Consider the following 20,605-nt stretch of genomic DNA (forward strand, 5'->3'; position numbering starts at 1 on the left):
GCCATCTCCACAAATGGACTTTTCAGAATCCTTGGGTGGCACCGTAGTCGGAAACCAATTCTGGTTATCGCTTCTCGGCCTTTTGGCTAAGATCAAGTGTAGTATCTGTTCTTATCAGTTTAATATCTGATACGTCCCCTATCTGGGGACCATATATTAAATGGATTTTTAGAACAGGGAGATGGAAAAAGAGCTTGCTCTGTCCACTCCACGCATTGACCTGGTATTGCAGTATCTCCAGGACCGGTGCACCCCTTCTTTAATGCAGTTTCTAAAATCAGAAAGAATTGAATTCAATGCTTTTTGTTCATTTTGCTTGTTTGTCGGATTTTGGGATGGACTCTTTGGCTTTGCTTTTCTTCTCCTCATTGGATTTTTCATGTTAAAAGTTGCAGAAGCCAGATGACAAGCTCATTTTGGTTCAACTTCAGCAACTGTGCATTGCATTGCCATGTAATGTAATGTAATGCAATGCTATCTATCTAGCTCTCCCTCTATACTTCCTTTTGGATAAACAGACATATTAGGCAAGCATTTTGGAGCTTTCACCTAAATAACTACAGGTGGTGAGATAAGCTGCACAATATAATTGACCTTTCAGTATATTGTTGCACACACACCATCTATTTAGCAAATGCCCTTGTTATCAACAGCAGCCTTTTAAACTCACCTGAGCTAACAGGTATGTGAGCTGGTTACTCTGCTGCGCTTAAAATTTCTTTTTTGGTTTGCTACAATGCCTTTTCTGAAACGTTGTCTCCCTCTGCTGGAACACTGACTTCTTTCATTTAATGCCTGCAGACTATAAAAGAGAAACCAACCCAAAAAGTTTGGTTGATTAGTCTGTGGCATTCTTTTAAACTGTTGCTTATGGCGGTCACTGTGAGCTTCTCAGTGACATTCAGCCATCCAGGTATCCCGCCTGCAGTAGACGGAATGTGGCAATGGAACGCTGGCTGCGCGTGTCATAATAGGCTCTGAGCCTTTATATACCTGCGCACAGCAGCAGCCACCTTCAGTCTGCTGCTGGACAGCCAGCAGCAGCAGCAGCAGGAGAGGTAATTAATCAGCAACCCTCCTGCTAAGGGTAGACAGCTGCTCGTTCCACCCCCCCCCCGCCTTAATTGGTTCTCCTCCCTTCCAACGGTGTTGAGGCGGGTGGGAACAGCCGGGGGTTGAGGGTACTGTGCTAAAAGAGGTGGAGTTATGCAGATCTAAAACGCGTGGATTGCAGCAGCAGCAAGCCGAAAAGTGCAGGCATGTGAGGGATCTAGAGGTTGACAGCATGTCTTCTTAACGGGAGTCCAGGTGGCCATCTCCACAAATGGACTTTTCAGAATCCTTGGGTGGCACCGTAGTCGGAAACCAATTCTGGTTATCGCTTCTCGGCCTTTTGGCTAAGATCAAGTGTAGTATCTGTTCTTATCAGTTTAATATCTGATACGTCCCCTATCTGGGGACCATATATTAAATGGATTTTTAGAACAGGGAGATGGAAAAAGAGCTTGCTCTGTCCACTCCACGCATTGACCTGGTATTGCAGTATCTCCAGGACCGGTGCACCCCTTCTTTAATGCAGTTTCTAAAATCAGAAAGAATTGAATTCAATGCTTTTTGTTCATTTTGCTTGTTTGTCGGATTTTGGGATGGACTCTTTGGCTTTGCTTTTCTTCTCCTCATTGGATTTTTCATGTTAAAAGTTGCAGAAGCCAGATGACAAGCTCATTTTGGTTCAACTTCAGCAACTGTGCATTGCATTGCCATGTAATGTAATGTAATGCAATGCTATCTATCTAGCTCTCCCTCTATACTTCCTTTTGGATAAACAGACATATTAGGCAAGCATTTTGGAGCTTTCACCTAAATAACTACAGGTGGTGAGATAAGCTGCACAATATAATTGACCTTTCAGTATATTGTTGCACACACACCATCTATTTAGCAAATGCCCTTGTTATCAACAGCAGCCTTTTAAACTCACCTGAGCTAACAGGTATGTGAGCTGGTTACTCTGCTGCGCTTAAAATTTCTTTTTTGGTTTGCTACAATGCCTTTTCTGAAACGTTGTCTCCCTCTGCTGGAACACTGACTTCTTTCATTTAATGCCTGCAGACTATAAAAGAGAAACCAACCCAAAAAGTTTGGTTGATTAGTCTGTGGCATTCTTTTAAACTGTTGCTTATGGCGGTCTCTGTGAGCTTCTCAGTGACATTCAGCCATCCAGGTATCCCGCCTGCAGTAGACGGAATGTGGCAATGGAACGCTGGCTGCGCGTGTCATAATAGGCTCTGAGCCTTTATATACCTGCGCACAGCAGCAGCCACCTTCAGTCTGCTGCTGGACAGCCAGCAGCAGCAGCAGCAGGAGAGGTAATTAATCAGCAACCCTCCTGCTAAGGGTAGACAGCTGCTCGTTCCAACCTCCCCCCCCCCCCGCCTTAATTGGTTCTCCTCCCTTCCAACGGTGTTGAGGCGGGTGGGAACAGCCGGGGGTTGAGGGTACTGTGCTAAAAGAGGTGGAGTTATGCAGATCTAAAACGCGTGGATTGCAGCAGCAGCAAGCCGAAAAGTGCAGGCATGTGAGGGATCTAGAGGTTGACAGCATGTCTTCTTAACGGGAGTCCAGGTGGCCATCTCCACAAATGGACTTTTCAGAATCCTTGGGTGGCACCGTAGTCGGAAACCAATTCTGGTTATCGCTTCTCGGCCTTTTGGCTAAGATCAAGTGTAGTATCTGTTCTTATCAGTTTAATATCTGATACGTCCCCTATCTGGGGACCATATATTAAATGGATTTTTAGAACAGGGAGATGGAAAAAGAGCTTGCTCTGTCCACTCCACGCATTGACCTGGTATTGCAGTATCTCCAGGACCGGTGCACCCCTTCTTTAATGCAGTTTCTAAAATCAGAAAGAATTGAATTCAATGCTTTTTGTTCATTTTGCTTGTTTGTCGGATTTTGGGATGGACTCTTTGGCTTTGCTTTTCTTCTCCTCATTGGATTTTTCATGTTAAAAGTTGCAGAAGCCAGATGACAAGCTCATTTTGGTTCAACTTCAGCAACTGTGCATTGCATTGCCATGTAATGTAATGTAATGCAATGCTATCTATCTAGCTCTCCCTCTATACTTCCTTTTGGATAAACAGACATATTAGGCAAGCATTTTGGAGCTTTCACCTAAATAACTACAGGTGGTGAGATAAGCTGCACAATATAATTGACCTTTCAGTATATTGTTGCACACACACCATCTATTTAGCAAATGCCCTTGTTATCAACAGCAGCCTTTTAAACTCACCTGAGCTAACAGGTATGTGAGCTGGTTACTCTGCTGCGCTTAAAATTTCTTTTTTGGTTTGCTACAATGCCTTTTCTGAAACGTTGTCTCCCTCTGCTGGAACACTGACTTCTTTCATTTAATGCCTGCAGACTATAAAAGAGAAACCAACCCAAAAAGTTTGGTTGATTAGTCTGTGGCATTCTTTTAAACTGTTGCTTATGGCGGTCTCTGTGAGCTTCTCAGTGACATTCAGCCATCCAGGTATCCCGCCTGCAGTAGACGGAATGTGGCAATGGAACGCTGGCTGCGCGTGTCATAATAGGCTCTGAGCCTTTATATACCTGCGCACAGCAGCAGCCACCTTCAGTCTGCTGCTGGACAGCCAGCAGCAGCAGCAGCAGGAGAGGTAATTAATCAGCAACCCTCCTGCTAAGGGTAGACAGCTGCTCGTTCCACCCCCCCCCCCGCCTTAATTGGTTCTCCTCCCTTCCAACGGTGTTGAGGCGGGTGGGAACAGCCGGGGGTTGAGGGTACTGTGCTAAAAGAGGTGGAGTTATGCAGATCTAAAACGCGTGGATTGCAGCAGCAGCAAGCCGAAAAGTGCAGGCATGTGAGGGATCTAGAGGTTGACAGCATGTCTTCTTAACGGGAGTCCAGGTGGCCATCTCCACAAATGGACTTTTCAGAATCCTTGGGTGGCACCGTAGTCGGAAACCAATTCTGGTTATCGCTTCTCGGCCTTTTGGCTAAGATCAAGTGTAGTATCTGTTCTTATCAGTTTAATATCTGATACGTCCCCTATCTGGGGACCATATATTAAATGGATTTTTAGAACAGGGAGATGGAAAAAGAGCTTGCTCTGTCCACTCCACGCATTGACCTGGTATTGCAGTATCTCCAGGACCGGTGCACCCCTTCTTTAATGCAGTTTCTAAAATCAGAAAGAATTGAATTCAATGCTTTTTGTTCATTTTGCTTGTTTGTCGGATTTTGGGATGGACTCTTTGGCTTTGCTTTTCTTCTCCTCATTGGATTTTTCATGTTAAAAGTTGCAGAAGCCAGATGACAAGCTTATTTTGGTTCAACTTCAGCAACTGTGCATTGCATTGCCATGTAATGTAATGTAATGCAATGCTATCTATCTAGCTCTCCCTCTATACTTCCTTTTGGATAAACAGACATATTAGGCAAGCATTTTGGAGCTTTCACCTAAATAACTACAGGTGGTGAGATAAGCTGCACAATATAATTGACCTTTCAGTATATTGTTGCACACACACCATCTATTTAGCAAATGCCCTTGTTATCAACAGCAGCCTTTTAAACTCACCTGAGCTAACAGGTATGTGAGCTGGTTACTCTGCTGCGCTTAAAATTTCTTTTTTGGTTTGCTACAATGCCTTTTCTGAAACGTTGTCTCCCTCTGCTGGAACACTGACTTCTTTCATTTAATGCCTGCAGACTATAAAAGAGAAACCAACCCAAAAAGTTTGGTTGATTGGTCTGTGGCATTCTTTTAAACTGTTGCTTATGGCGGTCTCTGTGAGCTTCTCAGTGACATTCAGCCATCCAGGTATCCCGCCTGCAGTAGACGGAATGTGGCAATGGAACGCTGGCTGCGCGTGTCATAATAGGCTCTGAGCCTTTATATACCTGCGCACAGCAGCAGCCACCTTCAGTCTGCTGCTGGACAGCCAGCAGCAGCAGCAGCAGGAGAGGTAATTAATCAGCAACCCTCCTGCTAAGGGTAGACAGCTGCTCGTTCCACCCCCCCCCCGCCTTAATTGGTTCTCCTCCCTTCCAACGGTGTTGAGGCGGGTGGGAACAGCCGGGGGTTGAGGGTACTGTGCTAAAAGAGGTGGAGTTATGCAGATCTAAAACGCGTGGATTGCAGCAGCAGCAAGCCGAAAAGTGCAGGCATGTGAGGGATCTAGAGGTTGACAGCATGTCTTCTTAACGGGAGTCCAGGTGGCCATCTCCACAAATGGACTTTTCAGAATCCTTGGGTGGCACCGTAGTCGGAAACCAATTCTGGTTATCGCTTCTCGGCCTTTTGGCTAAGATCAAGTGTAGTATCTGTTCTTATCAGTTTAATATCTGATACGTCCCCTATCTGGGGACCATATATTAAATGGATTTTTAGAACAGGGAGATGGAAAAAGAGCTTGCTCTGTCCACTCCACGCATTGACCTGGTATTGCAGTATCTCCAGGACCGGTGCACCCCTTCTTTAATGCAGTTTCTAAAATCAGAAAGAATTGAATTCAATGCTTTTTGTTCATTTTGCTTGTTTGTCGGATTTTGGGATGGACTCTTTGGCTTTGCTTTTCTTCTCCTCATTGGATTTTTCATGTTAAAAGTTGCAGAAGCCAGATGACAAGCTCATTTTGGTTCAACTTCAGCAACTGTGCATTGCATTGCCATGTAATGTAATGTAATGCAATGCTATCTATCTAGCTCTCCCTCTATACTTCCTTTTGGATAAACAGACATATTAGGCAAGCATTTTGGAGCTTTCACCTAAATAACTACAGGTGGTGAGATAAGCTGCACAATATAATTGACCTTTCAGTATATTGTTGCACACACACCATCTATTTAGCAAATGCCCTTGTTATCAACAGCAGCCTTTTAAACTCACCTGAGCTAACAGGTATGTGAGCTGGTTACTCTGCTGCGCTTAAAATTTCTTTTTTGGTTTGCTACAATGCCTTTTCTGAAACGTTGTCTCCCTCTGCTGGAACACTGACTTCTTTCATTTAATGCCTGCAGACTATAAAAGAGAAACCAACCCAAAAAGTTTGGTTGATTAGTCTGTGGCATTCTTTTAAACTGTTGCTTATGGCGGTCTCTGTGAGCTTCTCAGTGACATTCAGCCATCCAGGTATCCCGCCTGCAGTAGACGGAATGTGGCAATGGAACGCTGGCTGCGCGTGTCATAATAGGCTCTGAGCCTTTATATACCTGCGCACAGCAGCAGCCACCTTCAGTCTGCTGCTGGACAGCCAGCAGCAGCAGCAGCAGGAGAGGTAATTAATCAGCAACCCTCCTGCTAAGGGTAGACAGCTGCTCGTTCCAACCTCCCCCCCCCCCCGCCTTAATTGGTTCTCCTCCCTTCCAACGGTGTTGAGGCGGGTGGGAACAGCCGGGGGTTGAGGGTACTGTGCTAAAAGAGGTGGAGTTATGCAGATCTAAAACGCGTGGATTGCAGCAGCAGCAAGCCGAAAAGTGCAGGCATGTGAGGGATCTAGAGGTTGACAGCATGTCTTCTTAACGGGAGTCCAGGTGGCCATCTCCACAAATGGACTTTTCAGAATCCTTGGGTGGCACCGTAGTCGGAAACCAATTCTGGTTATCGCTTCTCGGCCTTTTGGCTAAGATCAAGTGTAGTATCTGTTCTTATCAGTTTAATATCTGATACGTCCCCTATCTGGGGACCATATATTAAATGGATTTTTAGAACAGGGAGATGGAAAAAGAGCTTGCTCTGTCCACTCCACGCATTGACCTGGTATTGCAGTATCTCCAGGACCGGTGCACCCCTTCTTTAATGCAGTTTCTAAAATCAGAAAGAATTGAATTCAATGCTTTTTGTTCATTTTGCTTGTTTGTCGGATTTTGGGATGGACTCTTTGGCTTTGCTTTTCTTCTCCTCATTGGATTTTTCATGTTAAAAGTTGCAGAAGCCAGATGACAAGCTCATTTTGGTTCAACTTCAGCAACTGTGCATTGCATTGCCATGTAATGTAATGTAATGCAATGCTATCTATCTAGCTCTCCCTCTATACTTCCTTTTGGATAAACAGACATATTAGGCAAGCATTTTGGAGCTTTCACCTAAATAACTACAGGTGGTGAGATAAGCTGCACAATATAATTGACCTTTCAGTATATTGTTGCACACACACCATCTATTTAGCAAATGCCCTTGTTATCAACAGCAGCCTTTTAAACTCACCTGAGCTAACAGGTATGTGAGCTGGTTACTCTGCTGCGCTTAAAATTTCTTTTTTGGTTTGCTACAATGCCTTTTCTGAAACGTTGTCTCCCTCTGCTGGAACACTGACTTCTTTCATTTAATGCCTGCAGACTATAAAAGAGAAACCAACCCAAAAAGTTTGGTTGATTGGTCTGTGGCATTCTTTTAAACTGTTGCTTATGGCGGTCTCTGTGAGCTTCTCAGTGACATTCAGCCATCCAGGTATCCCGCCTGCAGTAGACGGAATGTGGCAATGGAACGCTGGCTGCGCGTGTCATAATAGGCTCTGTGCCTTTATATACCTGCGCACAGCAGCAGCCACCTTCAGTCTGCTGCTGGACAGCCAGCAGCAGCAGCAGGAGAGGTAATTAATCAGCAACCCTCCTGCTAAGGGTAGACAGCTGCTCGTTCCACCCCCCCCCGCCTTAATTGGTTCTCCTCCCTTCCAACGGTGTTGAGGCGGGTGGGAACAGCCGGGGGTTGAGGGTACTGTGCTAAAAGAGGTGGAGTTATGCAGATCTAAAACGCGTGGATTGCAGCAGCAGCAAGCCGAAAAGTGCAGGCATGTGAGGGATCTAGAGGTTGACAGCATGTCTTCTTAACGGGAGTCCAGGTGGCCATCTCCACAAATGGACTTTTCAGAATCCTTGGGTGGCACCGTAGTCGGAAACCAATTCTGGTTATCGCTTCTCGGCCTTTTGGCTAAGATCAAGTGTAGTATCTGTTCTTATCAGTTTAATATCTGATACGTCCCCTATCTGGGGACCATATATTAAATGGATTTTTAGAACAGGGAGATGGAAAAAGAGCTTGCTCTGTCCACTCCACGCATTGACCTGGTATTGCAGTATCTCCAGGACCGGTGCACCCCTTCTTTAATGCAGTATCTAAAATCAGAAAGAATTGAATTCAATGCTTTTTGTTCATTTTGCTTGTTTGTCGGATTTTGGGATGGACTCTTTGGCTTTGCTTTTCTTCTCCTCATTGGATTTTTCATGTTAAAAGTTGCAGAAGCCAGATGACAAGCTCATTTTGGTTCAACTTCAGCAACTGTGCATTGCATTGCCATGTAATGTAATGTAATGCAATGCTATCTATCTAGCTCTCCCTCTATACTTCCTTTTGGATAAACAGACATATTAGGCAAGCATTTTGGAGCTTTCACCTAAATAACTACAGGTGGTGAGATAAGCTGCACAATATAATTGACCTTTCAGTATATTGTTGCACACACACCATCTATTTAGCAAATGCCCTTGTTATCAACAGCAGCCTTTTAAACTCACCTGAGCTAACAGGTATGTGAGCTGGTTACTCTGCTGCGCTTAAAATTTCTTTTTTGGTTTGCTACAATGCCTTTTCTGAAACGTTGTCTCCCTCTGCTGGAACACTGACTTCTTTCATTTAATGCCTGCAGACTATAAAAGAGAAACCAACCCAAAAAGTTTGGTTGATTAGTCTGTGGCATTCTTTTAAACTGTTGCTTATGGCGGTCTCTGTGAGCTTCTCAGTGACATTCAGCCATCCAGGTATCCCGCCTGCAGTAGACGGAATGTGGCAATGGAACGCTGGCTGCGCGTGTCATAATAGGCTCTGAGCCTTTATATACCTGCGCACAGCAGCAGCCACCTTCAGTCTGCTGCTGGACAGCCAGCAGCAGCAGCAGCAGGAGAGGTAATTAATCAGCAACCCTCCTGCTAAGGGTAGACAGCTGCTCGTTCCACCCCCCCCCCGCCTTAATTGGTTCTCCTCCCTTCCAACGGTGTTGAGGCGGGTGGGAACAGCCGGGGGTTGAGGGTACTGTGCTAAAAGAGGTGGAGTTATGCAGATCTAAAACGCGTGGATTGCAGCAGCAGCAAGCCAAAAAGTGCAGGCATGTGAGGGATCTAGAGGTTGACAGCATGTCTTCTTAACGGGAGTCCAGGTGGCCATCTCCACAAATGGACTTTTCAGAATCCTTGGGTGGCACCGTAGTCGGAAACCAATTCTGGTTATCGCTTCTCGGCCTTTTGGCTAAGATCAAGTGTAGTATCTGTTCTTATCAGTTTAATATCTGATACGTCCCCTATCTGGGGACCATATATTAAATGGATTTTTAGAACAGAGAGATGGAAAAAGAGCTTGCTCTGTCCACTCCACGCATTGACCTGGTATTGCAGTATCTCCAGGACCGGTGCACCCCTTCTTTAATGCAGTTTCTAAAATCAGAAAGAATTGAATTCAATGCTTTTTGTTCATTTTGCTTGTTTGTCGGATTTTGGGATGGACTCTTTGGCTTTGCTTTTCTTCTCCTCATTGGATTTTTCATGTTAAAAGTTGCAGAAGCCAGATGACAAGCTCATTTTGGTTCAACTTCAGCAACTGTGCATTGCATTGCCATGTAATGTAATGTAATGCAATGCTATCTATCTAGCTCTCCCTCTATACTTCCTTTTGGATAAACAGACATATTAGGCAAGCATTTTGGAGCTTTCACCTAAATAACTACAGGTGGTGAGATAAGCTGCACAATATAATTGACCTTTCAGTATATTGTTGCACACACACCATCTATTTAGCAAATGCCCTTGTTATCAACAGCAGCCTTTTAAACTCACCTGAGCTAACAGGTATGTGAGCTGGTTACTCTGCTGCGCTTAAAATTTCTTTTTTGGTTTGCTACAATGCCTTTTCTGAAACGTTGTCTCCCTCTGCTGGAACACTGACTTCTTTCATTTAATGCCTGCAGACTATAAAAGAGAAACCAACCCAAAAAGTTTGGTTGATTAGTCTGTGGCATTCTTTTAAACTGTTGCTTATGGCGGTCTCTGTGAGCTTCTCAGTGACATTCAGCCATCCAGGTATCCCGCCTGCAGTAGACGGAATGTGGCAATGGAACGCTGGCTGCGCGTGTCATAATAGGCTCTGAGCCTTTATATACCTGCGCACAGCAGCAGCCACCTTCAGTCTGCTGCTGGACAGCCAGCAGCAGCAGCAGCAGGAGAGGTAATTAATCAGCAACCCTCCTGCTAAGGGTAGACAGCTGCTCGTTCCACCCCCCCCCCCCGCCTTAATTGGTTCTCCTCCCTTCCAACGGTGTTGAGGCGGGTGGGAACAGCCGGGGGTTGAGGGTACTGTGCTAAAAGAGGTGGAGTAATGCAGATCTAAAACGCGTGGATTGCAGCAGCAGCAAGCCGAAAAGTGCAGGCATGTGAGGGATCTAGAGGTTGACAGCATGTCTTCTTAACGGGAGTCCAGGTGGCCATCTCCACAAATGGACTTTTCAGAATCCTTGGGTGGCACCGTAGTCGGAAACCAATTCTGGTTATCGCTTCTCGGCCTTTTGGCTAAGATCAAGTGTAGTATCTGTTCTTATCAGTTTAATATCTGATACGTCCCCTATCTGGGGACCATATATTAAATGGATTTTTAGAACAGGGAGATGGAAAAAGAGCTTGCTCTGTCCACTCCACGCATTGACCTGGTATTGCAGTATCTCCAGGACCGGTGCACCCCTTCTTTAATGCAGTTTCTAAAATCAGAAAGAATTGAATTCAATGCTTTTTGTTCATTTTGCTTGTTTGTCGGATTTTGGGATGGACTCTTTGGCTTTGCTTTTCTTCTCCTCATTGGATTTTTCATGTTAAAAGTTGCAGAAGCCAGATGACAAGCTCATTTTGGTTCAACTTCAGCAACTGTGCATTGCATTGCCATGTAATGTAATGTAATGCAATGCTATCTATCTAGCTCTCCCTCTATACTTCCTTTTGGATAAACAGACATATTAGGCAAGCATTTTGGAGCTTTCACCTAAATAACTACAGGTGGTGAGATAAGCTGCACAATATAATTGACCTTTCAGTATATTGTTGCACACACACCATCTATTTAGCAAATGCCCTTGTTATCAACAGCAGCCTTTTAAACTCACCTGAGCTAACAGGTATGTGAGCTGGTTACTCTGCTGCGCTTAAAATTTCTTTTTTGGTTTGCTACAATGCCTTTTCTGAAACGTTGTCTCCCTCTGCTGGAACACTGACTTCTTTCATTTAATGCCTGCAGACTATAAAAGAGAAACCAACCCAAAAAGTTTGGTTGATTAGTCTGTGGCATTCTTTTAAACTGTTGCTTATGGCGGTCTCTGTGAGCTTCTCAGTGACATTCAGCCATCCAGGTATCCCGCCTGCAGTAGACGGAATGTGGCAATGGAACGCTGGCTGCGCGTGTCATAATAGGCTCTGAGCTTTTATATACCTGCGCACAGCAGCAGCCACCTTCAGTCTGCTGCTGGACAGCCAGCAGCAGCAGCAGCAGGAGAGGTAATTAATCAGCAACCCTCCTGCTAAGGGTAGACAGCTGCTCGTTCCACCCCCCCCCCCCGCCTTAATTGGTTCTCCTCCCTTCCAACGGTGTTGAGGCGGGTGGGAACAGCCGGGGGTTGAGGGTACTGTGCTAAAAGAGGTGGAGTTATGCAGATCTAAAACGCGTGGATTGCAGCAGCAGCAAGCCGAAAAGTGCAGGCATGTGAGGGATCTAGAGGTTGACAGCATGTCTTCTTAACGGGAGTCCAGGTGGCTATCTCCACAAATGGACTATTCAGAATCCTTGGGTGGCACCGTAGTCGGAAACCAATTCTGGTTATCGCTTCTCGGCCTTTTGGCTAAGATCAAGTGTAGTATCTGTTCTTATCAGTTTAATATCTGATACGTCCCTTATCTGGGGACCATATATTAAATGGATTTTTAGAACAGGGAGATGGAAAAAGAGCTTGCTCTGTCCACTCCACGCATTGACCTGGTATTGCAGTATCTCCAGGACCGGTGCACCCCTTCTTTAATGCAGTTTCTAAAATCAGAAAGAATTGAATTCAATGCTTTTTGTTCATTTTGCTTGTTTGTCGGATTTTGGGATGGACTCTTTGGCTTTGCTTTTCTTCTCCTCATTGGATTTTTCATGTTAAAAGTTGCAGAAGCCAGATGACAAGCTCATTTTGGTTCAACTTCAGCAACTGTGCATTGCATTGCCATGTAATGTAATGTAATGCAATGCTATCTATCTAGCTCTCCCTCTATACTTCCTTTTGGATAAACAGACATATTAGGCAAGCATTTTGGAGCTTTCACCTAAATAACTACAGGTGGTGAGATAAGCTGCACAATATAATTGACCTTTCAGTATATTGTTGCACACACACCATCTATTTAGCAAATGCCCTTGTTATCAACAGCAGCCTTTTAAACTCACCTGAGCTAACAGGTATGTGAGCTGGTTACTCTGCTGCGCTTAAAATTTCTTTTTTGGTTTGCTACAATGCCTTTTCTGAAACGTTGTCTCCCTCTGCTGGAACACTGACTTCTTTCATTTAATGCCTGCAGACTATAAAAGAGAAACCAACCCAAAAAGTTTGGTTGATTAGTCTGTGGCATTCTTTTAAACTGTTGCTTATGGCGGTCTCTGTGAGCTTCTCAGTGACATTCAGCCATCCAGGTATCCCGCCTGCAGTAGACGGAATGTGGCAATGGAACGCTGGCTGCGGGTGTCATAATAGGCTCTGAGCCTTTATATACCTGCGCACAGCAGCAGCCACCTTCAGTCTGCTGCTGGACAGCCAGCAGCAGCAGCAGCAGGAGAGGTAATTAATCAGCAACCCTCCTGCTAAGGGTAGACAGCTGCTCGTTCCACCCCCCCCCCGCCTTAATTGGTTCTCCTCCCTTCCAACGGTGTTGAGGCGGGTGGGAACAGCCGGGGGTTGAGGGTACTGTGCTAAAAGAGGTGGAGTTATGCAGATCTAAAACGCGTGGATTGCAGCAGCAGCAAGCCGAAAAGTGCAGGCATGTGAGGGATCTAGAGGTTGACAGCATGTCTTTTTAACGGGAGTCCAGGTGGCCATCTCCACAAATGGACTTTTCAGAATCCTTGGGTGGCACCGTAGTCGGAAACCAATTCTGGTTATCGCTTCTCGGCCTTTTGGCTAAGATCAAGTGTAGTATCTGTTCTTATCAGTTTAATATCTGATACGTCCCCTATCTGGGGACCATATATTAAATGGATTTTTAGAACAGGGAGATGGAAAAAGAGCTTGCTCTGTCCACTCCACGCATTGACCTGGTATTGCAGTATCTCCATTACCGGTGCACCCCTTCTTTAATGCAGTTTCTAAAATCAGAAAGAATTGAATTCAATGCTTTTTGTTCATTTTGCTTGTTTGTCGGATTTTGGGATGGACTCTTTGGCTTTGCTTTTCTTCTCCTCATTGGATTTTTCATGTTAAAAGTTGCAGAAGCCAGATGACAAGCTCATTTTGGTTCAACTTCAGCAACTGTGCATTGCATTGCCATGTAATGTAATGTAATGCAATGCTATCTATCTAGCTCTCCCTCTATACTTCCTTTTGGATAAACAGACATATTAGGTAAGCATTTTGGAGCTTTCACCTAAATAACTACAGGTGGTGAGATAAGCTGCACAATATAATTGACCTTTCAGTATATTGTTGCACACACAACATCTATTTAGCAAATGCCCTTGTTATCAACAGCAGCCTTTTAAACTCACCTGAGCTAACAGGTATGTGAGCTGGTTACTCTGCTGCGCTTAAAATTTCTTTTTTGGTTTGCTACAATGCCTTTTCTGAAACGTTGTCTCCCTCTGCTGGAACACTGACTTCTTTCATTTAATGCCTGCAGACTATAAAAGAGAAACCAACCCAAAAAGTTTGGTTGATTAGTCTGTGGCATTCTTTTAAACTGTTGCTTATGGCGGTCTCTGTGAGCTTCTCAGTGACATTCAGCCATCCAGGCATCCCGCCTGCAGTAGACGGAATGTGGCAATGGAACGCTGGCTGCGCGTGTCATAATAGGCTCTGAGCCTTTATATACCTGCGCACAGCAGCAGCCACCTTCAGTCTGCTGCTGGACAGCCAGCAGCAGCAGCAGCAGGAGAGGTAATTAATCAGCAACCCTCCTGCTAAGGGTAGACAGCTGCTCGTTCCACCCCCCCCCGCCTTAATTGGTTCTCCTCCCTTCCAACGGTGTTGAGGCGGGTGGGAACAGCCGGGGGTTGAGGGTACTGTGCTAAAAGAGGTGGAGTTATGCAGATCTAAAACGCGTGGATTGCAGCAGCAGCAAGCCGAAAAGTGCAGGCATGTGAGGGATCTAGAGGTTGACAGCATGTCTTCTTAACGGGAGTCCAGGTGGCCATCTCCACAAATGGACTTTTCAGAATCCTTGGGTGGCACCGTAGTCGGAAACCAATTCTGGTTATCGCTTCTCGGCCTTTTGGCTAAGATCAAGTGTAGTATCTGTTCTTATCAGTTTAATATCTGATACGTCCCCTATCTGGGGACCATATATTAAATGGATTTTTAGATCAGGGAGATGGAAAAAGAGCTTGCTCTGTCCACTCCACGCATTGACCTGGTATTGCAGTATCTCCAGGACCGGTGCACCCCTTCTTTAATGCAGTTTCTAAAATCAGAAAGAATTGAATTCAATGCTTTTTGTTCATTTTGCTTGTTTGTCGGATTTTGGGATGGACTCTTTGGCTTTGCTTTTCTTCTCCTCATTGGATTTTTCATGTTAAAAGTTGCAGAAGCCAGATGACAAGCTCATTTTGGTTCAACTTCAGCAACTGTGCATTGCATTGCCATGTAATGTAATGTAATGCAATGCTATCTATCTAGCTCTCCCTCTATACTTCCTTTTGGATAAACAGACATATTAGGCAAGCATTTTGGAGCTTTCACCTAAATAACTACAGGTGGTGAGATAAGCTGCACAATATAATTGACCTTTCAGTATATTGTTGCACACACACCATCTATTTAGCAAATGCCCTTGTTATCAACAGCAGCCTTTTAAACTCACCTGAGCTAACAGGTATGTGAGCTGGTTACTCTGCTGCGCTTAAAATTTCTTTTTTGGTTTGCTACAATGCCTTTTCTGAAACGTTGTCTCCCTCTGCTGGAACACTGACTTCTTTCATTTAATGCCTGCAGACTATAAAAGAGAAACCAACCCAAAAAGTTTGGTTGATTAGTCTGTGGCATTCTTTTAAACTGTTGCTTATGGCGGTCTCTGTGAGCTTCTCAGTGACATTCAGCCATCCAGGTATCCCGCCTGCAGTAGACGGAATGTGGCAATGGAACGCTGGCTGCGCGTGTCATAATAGGCTCTGAGCCTTTATATACCTGCGCACAGCAGCAGCCACCTTCAGTCTGCTGCTGGACAGCCAGCAGCAGCAGCAGCAGGAGAGGTAATTAATCAGCAACCCTCCTGCTAAGGGTAGACAGCTGCTCGTTCCCCCCCCCCCCCCGCCTTAATTGGTTCTCCTCCCTTCCAACGGTGTTGAGGCGGGTGGGAACAGCCGGGGGTTGAGGGTACTGTGCTAAAAGAGGTGGAGTTATGCAGATCTAAAACGCGTGGATTGCAGCAGCAGCAAGCCGAAAAGTGCAGGCATGTGAGGGATCTAGAGGTTGACAGCATGTCTTCTTAACGGGAGTCCAGGTGGCCATCTCCACAAATGGACTTTTCAGAATCCTTGGGTGGCACCGTAGTCGGAAACCAATTCTGGTTATCGCTTCTCGGCCTTTTGGCTAAGATCAAGTGTAGTATCTGTTCTTATCAGTTTAATATCTGATACGTCCCCTATCTGGGGACCATATATTAAATGGATTTTTAGAACAGGGAGATGGAAAAAGAGCTTGCTCTGTCCACTCCACGCATTGACCTGGTATTGCATTATCTCCAGGACCGGTGCACCCCTTCTTTAATGCAGTTTCTAAAATCAGAAAGAATTGAATTCAATGCTTTTTGTTCATTTTGCTTGTTTGTCGGATTTTGGGATGGACTCTTTGGCTTTGCTTTTCTTCTCCTCATTGGATTTTTCATGTTAAAAGTTGCAGAAGCCAGATGACAAGCTCATTTTGGTTCAACTTCAGCAACTGTGCATTGCATTGCCATGTAATGTAATGTAATGCAATGCTATCTATCTAGCTCTCCCTCTATACTTCCTTTTGGATAAACAGACATATTAGGCAAGCATTTTGGAGCTTTCACCTAAATAACTACAGGTGGTGAGATAAGCTGCACAATATAATTGACCTTTCAGTATATTGTTGCACACACACCATCTATTTAGCAAATGCCCTTGTTATCAACAGCAGCCTTTTAAACTCACCTGAGCTAACAGGTATGTGAGCTGGTTACTCTGCTGCGCTTAAAATTTCTTTTTTGGTTTGCTACAATGCCTTTTCTGAAACGTTGTCTCCCTCTGCTGGAACACTGACTTCTTTCATTTAATGCCTGCAGACTATAAAAGAGAAACCAACCCAAAAAGTTTGGTTGATTAGTCTGTGGCATTCTTTTAAACTGTTGCTTATGGCGGTCTCTGTGAGCTTCTCAGTGACATTCAGCCATCCAGGTATCCCGCCTGCAGTAGACGGAATGTGGCAATGGAACGCTGGCTGCGCGTGTCATAATAGGCTCTGAGCCTTTATATACCTGCGCACAGCAGCAGCCACCTTCAGTCTGCTGCTGGACAGCCAGCAGCAGCAGCAGCAGGAGAGGTAATTAATCAGCAACCCTCCTGCTAAGGGTAGACAGCTGCTCGTTCCACCCCCCCCCCCCCGCCTTAATTGGTTCTCCTCCCTTCCAACGGTGTTGAGGCGGGTGGGAACAGCCGGGGGTTGAGGGTACTGTGCTAAAAGAGGTGGAGTTATGCAGATCTAAAACGCGTGGATTGCAGCAGCAGCAAGCCGAAAAGTGCAGGCATGTGAGGGATCTAGAGGTTGACAGCATGTCTTCTTAACGGGAGTCCAGGTGGCCATCTCCACAAATGGACTTTTCAGAATCCTTGGGTGGCACCGTAGTCGGAAACCAATTCTGGTTATCGCTTCTCGGCCTTTTGGCTAAGATCAAGTGTAGTATCTGTTCTTATCAGTTTAATATCTGATACGTCCCCTATCTGGGGACCATATATTAAATGGATTTTTAGAACAGGGAGATGGAAAAAGAGCTTGCTCTGTCCACTCCACGCATTGACCTGGTATTGCAGTATCTCCAGGACCGGTGCACCCCTTCTTTAATGCAGTTTCTAAAATCAGAAAGAATTGAATTCAATGCTTTTTGTTCATTTTGCTTGTTTGTCGGATTTTGGGATGGACTCTTTGGCTTTGCTTTTCTTCTCCTCATTGGATTTTTCATGTTAAAAGTTGCAGAAGCCAGATGACAAGCTCATTTTGGTTCAACTTCAGCAACTGTGCATTGCATTGCCATGTAATGTAATGTAATGCAATGCTATCTATCTAGCTCTCCCTCTATACTTCCTTTTGGATAAACAGACATATTAGGCAAGCATTTTGGAGCTTTCACCTAAATAACTACAGGTGGTGAGATAAGCTGCACAATATAATTGACCTTTCAGTATATTGTTGCACACACACCATCTATTTAGCAAATGCCCTTGTTATCAACAGCAGCCTTTTAAACTCACGTGAGCTAACAGGTATGTGAGCTGGTTACTCTGCTGCGCTTAAAATTTCTTTTTTGGTTTGCTACAATGCCTTTTCTGAAACGTTGTCTCCCTCTGCTGGAACACTGACTTCTTTCATTTAATGCCTGCAGACTATAAAAGAGAAACCAACCCAAAAAGTTTGGTTGATTAGTCTGTGGCATTCTTTTAAACTGTTGCTTATGGCGGTCTCTGTGAGCTTCTCAGTGACATTCAGCCATCCAGGTATCCCGCCTGCAGTAGACGGAATGTGGCAATGGAACGCTGGCTGCGCGTGTCATAATAGGCTCTGAGCCTTTATATACCTGCGCACAGCAGCAGCCACCTTCAGTCTGCTGCTGGACAGCCAGCAGCAGCAGCAGCAGGAGAGGTAATTAATCAGCAACCCTCCTGCTAAGGGTAGACAGCTGCTCGTTCCACCCCCCCCCCCCCCCGCCTTAATTGGTTCTCCTCCCTTCCAACGGTGTTGAGGCGGATGGGAACAGCCGGGGGTTGAGGGTACTGTGCTAAAAGAGGTGGAGTTATGCAGATCTAAAACGCGTGGATTGCAGCAGCAGCAAGCCGAAAAGTGCAGGCATGTGAGGGATCTAGAGGTTGACAGCATGTCTTCTTAACGGGAGTCCAGGTGGCCATCTCCACAAATGGACTTTTCAGAATCCTTGGGTGGCACCGTAGTCGGAAACCAATTCTGGTTATCGCTTCTCGGCCTTTTGGCTAAGATCAAGTGTAGTATCTGTTCTTATCAGTTTAATATCTGATACGTCCCCTATCTGGGGACCATATATTAAATGGATTTTTAGAACAGGGAGATGGAAAAAGAGCTTGCTCTGTCCACTCCACGCATTGACCTGGTATTGCAGTATCTCCAGGACCGGTGCACCCCTTCTTTAATGCAGTTTCTAAAATCAGAAAGAATTGAATTCAATGCTTTTTGTTCATTTTGCTTGTTTGTCGGATTTTGGGATGGACTCTTTGGCTTTGCTTTTCTTCTCCTCATTGGATTTTTCATGTTAAAAGTTGCAGAAGCCAGATGACAAGCTCATTTTGGTTCAACTTCAGCAACTGTGCATTGCATTGCCATGTAATGTAATGTAATGCAATGCTATCTATCTAGCTCTCCCTCTATACTTCCTTTTGGATAAACAGACATATTAGGCAAGCATTTTGGAGCTTTCACCTAAATAACTACAGGTGGTGAGATAAGCTGCACAATATAATTGACCTTTCAGTATATTGTTGCACACACACCATCTATTTAGCAAATGCCCTTGTTATCAACAGCAGCCTTTTAAACTCACCTGAGCTAACAGGTATGTGAGCTGGTTACTCTGCTGCGCTTAAAATTTCTTTTTTGGTTTGCTACAATGCCTTTTCTGAAACGTTGTCTCCCTCTGCTGGAACACTGACTTCTTTCATTTAATGCCTGCAGACTATAAAAGAGAAACCAACCCAAAAAGTTTGGTTGATTAGTCTGTGGCATTCTTTTAAACTGTTGCTTATGGCGGTCTCTGTGAGCTTCTCAGTGACATTCAGCCATCCAGGTATCCCGCCTGCAGTAGACGGAATGTGGCAATGGAACGCTGGCTGCGCGTGTCATAATAGGCTCTGAGCCTTTATATACCTGCGCACAGCAGCAGCCACCTTCAGTCTGCTGCTGGACAGCCAGCAGCAGCAGCAGCAGGAGAGGTAATTAATCAGCAACCCTCCTGCTAAGGGTAGACAGCTGCTCGTTCCACCCCCCCCCCCCCCCGCCTTAATTGGTTCTCCTCCCTTCCAACGGTGTTGAGGCGGGTGGGAACAGCCGGGGGTTGAGGGTACTGTGCTAAAAGAGGTGGAGTTATGCAGATCTAAAACGCGTGGATTGCAGCAGCAGCAAGCCGAAAAGTGCAGGCATGTGAGGGATCTAGAGGTTGACAGCATGTCTTCTTAACGGGAGTCCAGGTGGCCATCTCCACAAATGGACTTTTCAGAATCCTTGGGTGGCACCGTAGTCGGAAACCAATTCTGGTTATCGCTTCTCGGCCTTTTGGCTAAGATCAAGTGTAGTATCTGTTCTTATCAGTTTAATATCTGATACGTCCCCTATCTAGGGACCATATATTAAATGGATTTTTAGAACAGGGAGATGGAAAAAGAGCTTGCTCTGTCCACTCCACGCATTGAACTGGTATTGCAGTATCTCCAGGACCGGTGCACCCCTTCTTTAATGCAGTTTCTAAAATCAGAAAGAATTGAATTCAATGCTTTTTGTTCATTTTGCTTGTTTGTCGGATTTTGGGATGGACTCTTTGGCTTTGCTTTTCTTCTCCTCATTGGATTTTTCATGTTAAAAGTTGCAGAAGCCAGATGACAAGCTCATTTTGGTTCAACTTCAGCAACTGTGCATTGCATTGCCATGTAATGTAATGTAATGCAATGCTATCTATCTAGCTCTCCCTCTATACTTCCTTTTGGATAAACAGACATATTAGGCAAGCATTTTGGAGCTTTCACCTAAATAACTACAGGTGGTGAGATAAGCTGCACAATATAATTGACCTTTCAGTATATTGTTGCACACACACCATCTATTTAGCAAATGCCCTTGTTATCAACAGCAGCCTTTTAAACTCACCTGAGCTAACAGGTATGTGAGCTGGTTACTCTGCTGCGCTTAAAATTTCTTTTTTGGTTTGCTACAATGCCTTTTCTGAAACGTTGTCTCCCTCTGCTGGAACACTGACTTCTTTCATTTAATGCCTGCAGACTATAAAAGAGAAACCAACCCAAAAAGTTTGGTTGATTAGTCTGTAGCATTCTTTTAAACTGTTGCTTATGGCGGTTTCTGTGAGCTTCTCAGTGACATTCAGCCATCCAGG

General features: G+C 44.9%; 16 non-coding genes across 16 annotated transcripts; all 16 read left to right on the top strand.

Moving 5' to 3' along the window:
• Positions 1 to 66: 66 nt before the first annotated feature.
• LOC141237205 (U2 spliceosomal RNA) lies at positions 67 to 257 on the top strand. Its single transcript, XR_012302764.1, has one exon. It is a non-coding gene; the product is annotated as a U2 spliceosomal RNA (small nuclear RNA).
• Positions 258 to 1,377: 1,120 nt separating this feature from the next.
• Positions 1,378 to 1,568, top strand: LOC141237217 (U2 spliceosomal RNA). The gene has a single exon (XR_012302776.1). It is a non-coding gene; the product is annotated as a U2 spliceosomal RNA (small nuclear RNA).
• Positions 1,569 to 2,694: 1,126 nt separating this feature from the next.
• On the top strand, positions 2,695 to 2,885 carry LOC141237230 (U2 spliceosomal RNA). The gene has a single exon (XR_012302787.1). It is a non-coding gene; the product is annotated as a U2 spliceosomal RNA (small nuclear RNA).
• Positions 2,886 to 4,006: 1,121 nt separating this feature from the next.
• Positions 4,007 to 4,197, top strand: LOC141237241 (U2 spliceosomal RNA). Its single transcript, XR_012302798.1, has one exon. It is a non-coding gene; the product is annotated as a U2 spliceosomal RNA (small nuclear RNA).
• Positions 4,198 to 5,317: 1,120 nt separating this feature from the next.
• LOC141237253 (U2 spliceosomal RNA) lies at positions 5,318 to 5,508 on the top strand. The gene has a single exon (XR_012302809.1). It is a non-coding gene; the product is annotated as a U2 spliceosomal RNA (small nuclear RNA).
• Positions 5,509 to 6,634: 1,126 nt separating this feature from the next.
• Positions 6,635 to 6,825, top strand: LOC141237264 (U2 spliceosomal RNA). Its single transcript, XR_012302820.1, has one exon. It is a non-coding gene; the product is annotated as a U2 spliceosomal RNA (small nuclear RNA).
• A 1,116-nt stretch (positions 6,826 to 7,941) lies between these two features.
• On the top strand, positions 7,942 to 8,132 carry LOC141237275 (U2 spliceosomal RNA). The gene has a single exon (XR_012302831.1). It is a non-coding gene; the product is annotated as a U2 spliceosomal RNA (small nuclear RNA).
• A 1,120-nt stretch (positions 8,133 to 9,252) lies between these two features.
• On the top strand, positions 9,253 to 9,443 carry LOC141237337 (U2 spliceosomal RNA). The gene has a single exon (XR_012302892.1). It is a non-coding gene; the product is annotated as a U2 spliceosomal RNA (small nuclear RNA).
• A 1,122-nt stretch (positions 9,444 to 10,565) lies between these two features.
• LOC141237286 (U2 spliceosomal RNA) lies at positions 10,566 to 10,756 on the top strand. The gene has a single exon (XR_012302842.1). It is a non-coding gene; the product is annotated as a U2 spliceosomal RNA (small nuclear RNA).
• A 1,122-nt stretch (positions 10,757 to 11,878) lies between these two features.
• Positions 11,879 to 12,069, top strand: LOC141237269 (U2 spliceosomal RNA). Its single transcript, XR_012302825.1, has one exon. It is a non-coding gene; the product is annotated as a U2 spliceosomal RNA (small nuclear RNA).
• A 1,120-nt stretch (positions 12,070 to 13,189) lies between these two features.
• On the top strand, positions 13,190 to 13,380 carry LOC141237362 (U2 spliceosomal RNA). Its single transcript, XR_012302917.1, has one exon. It is a non-coding gene; the product is annotated as a U2 spliceosomal RNA (small nuclear RNA).
• A 1,119-nt stretch (positions 13,381 to 14,499) lies between these two features.
• Positions 14,500 to 14,690, top strand: LOC141237221 (U2 spliceosomal RNA). The gene has a single exon (XR_012302780.1). It is a non-coding gene; the product is annotated as a U2 spliceosomal RNA (small nuclear RNA).
• Positions 14,691 to 15,811: 1,121 nt separating this feature from the next.
• On the top strand, positions 15,812 to 16,002 carry LOC141236941 (U2 spliceosomal RNA). Its single transcript, XR_012302509.1, has one exon. It is a non-coding gene; the product is annotated as a U2 spliceosomal RNA (small nuclear RNA).
• A 1,123-nt stretch (positions 16,003 to 17,125) lies between these two features.
• LOC141237298 (U2 spliceosomal RNA) lies at positions 17,126 to 17,316 on the top strand. The gene has a single exon (XR_012302854.1). It is a non-coding gene; the product is annotated as a U2 spliceosomal RNA (small nuclear RNA).
• A 1,125-nt stretch (positions 17,317 to 18,441) lies between these two features.
• On the top strand, positions 18,442 to 18,632 carry LOC141237310 (U2 spliceosomal RNA). Its single transcript, XR_012302866.1, has one exon. It is a non-coding gene; the product is annotated as a U2 spliceosomal RNA (small nuclear RNA).
• A 1,125-nt stretch (positions 18,633 to 19,757) lies between these two features.
• Positions 19,758 to 19,948, top strand: LOC141237366 (U2 spliceosomal RNA). The gene has a single exon (XR_012302921.1). It is a non-coding gene; the product is annotated as a U2 spliceosomal RNA (small nuclear RNA).
• Positions 19,949 to 20,605: the final 657 nt, after the last annotated feature.

The sequence above is a fragment of the Phyllobates terribilis genome, unplaced genomic scaffold (genome assembly GCF_046119375.1).
Source record: "Phyllobates terribilis strain yellow unplaced genomic scaffold, ASM4611937v1 Scaffold_729__1_contigs__length_748246, whole genome shotgun sequence".
Taxonomy (NCBI): Eukaryota; Metazoa; Chordata; class Amphibia; order Anura; family Dendrobatidae; genus Phyllobates; species Phyllobates terribilis.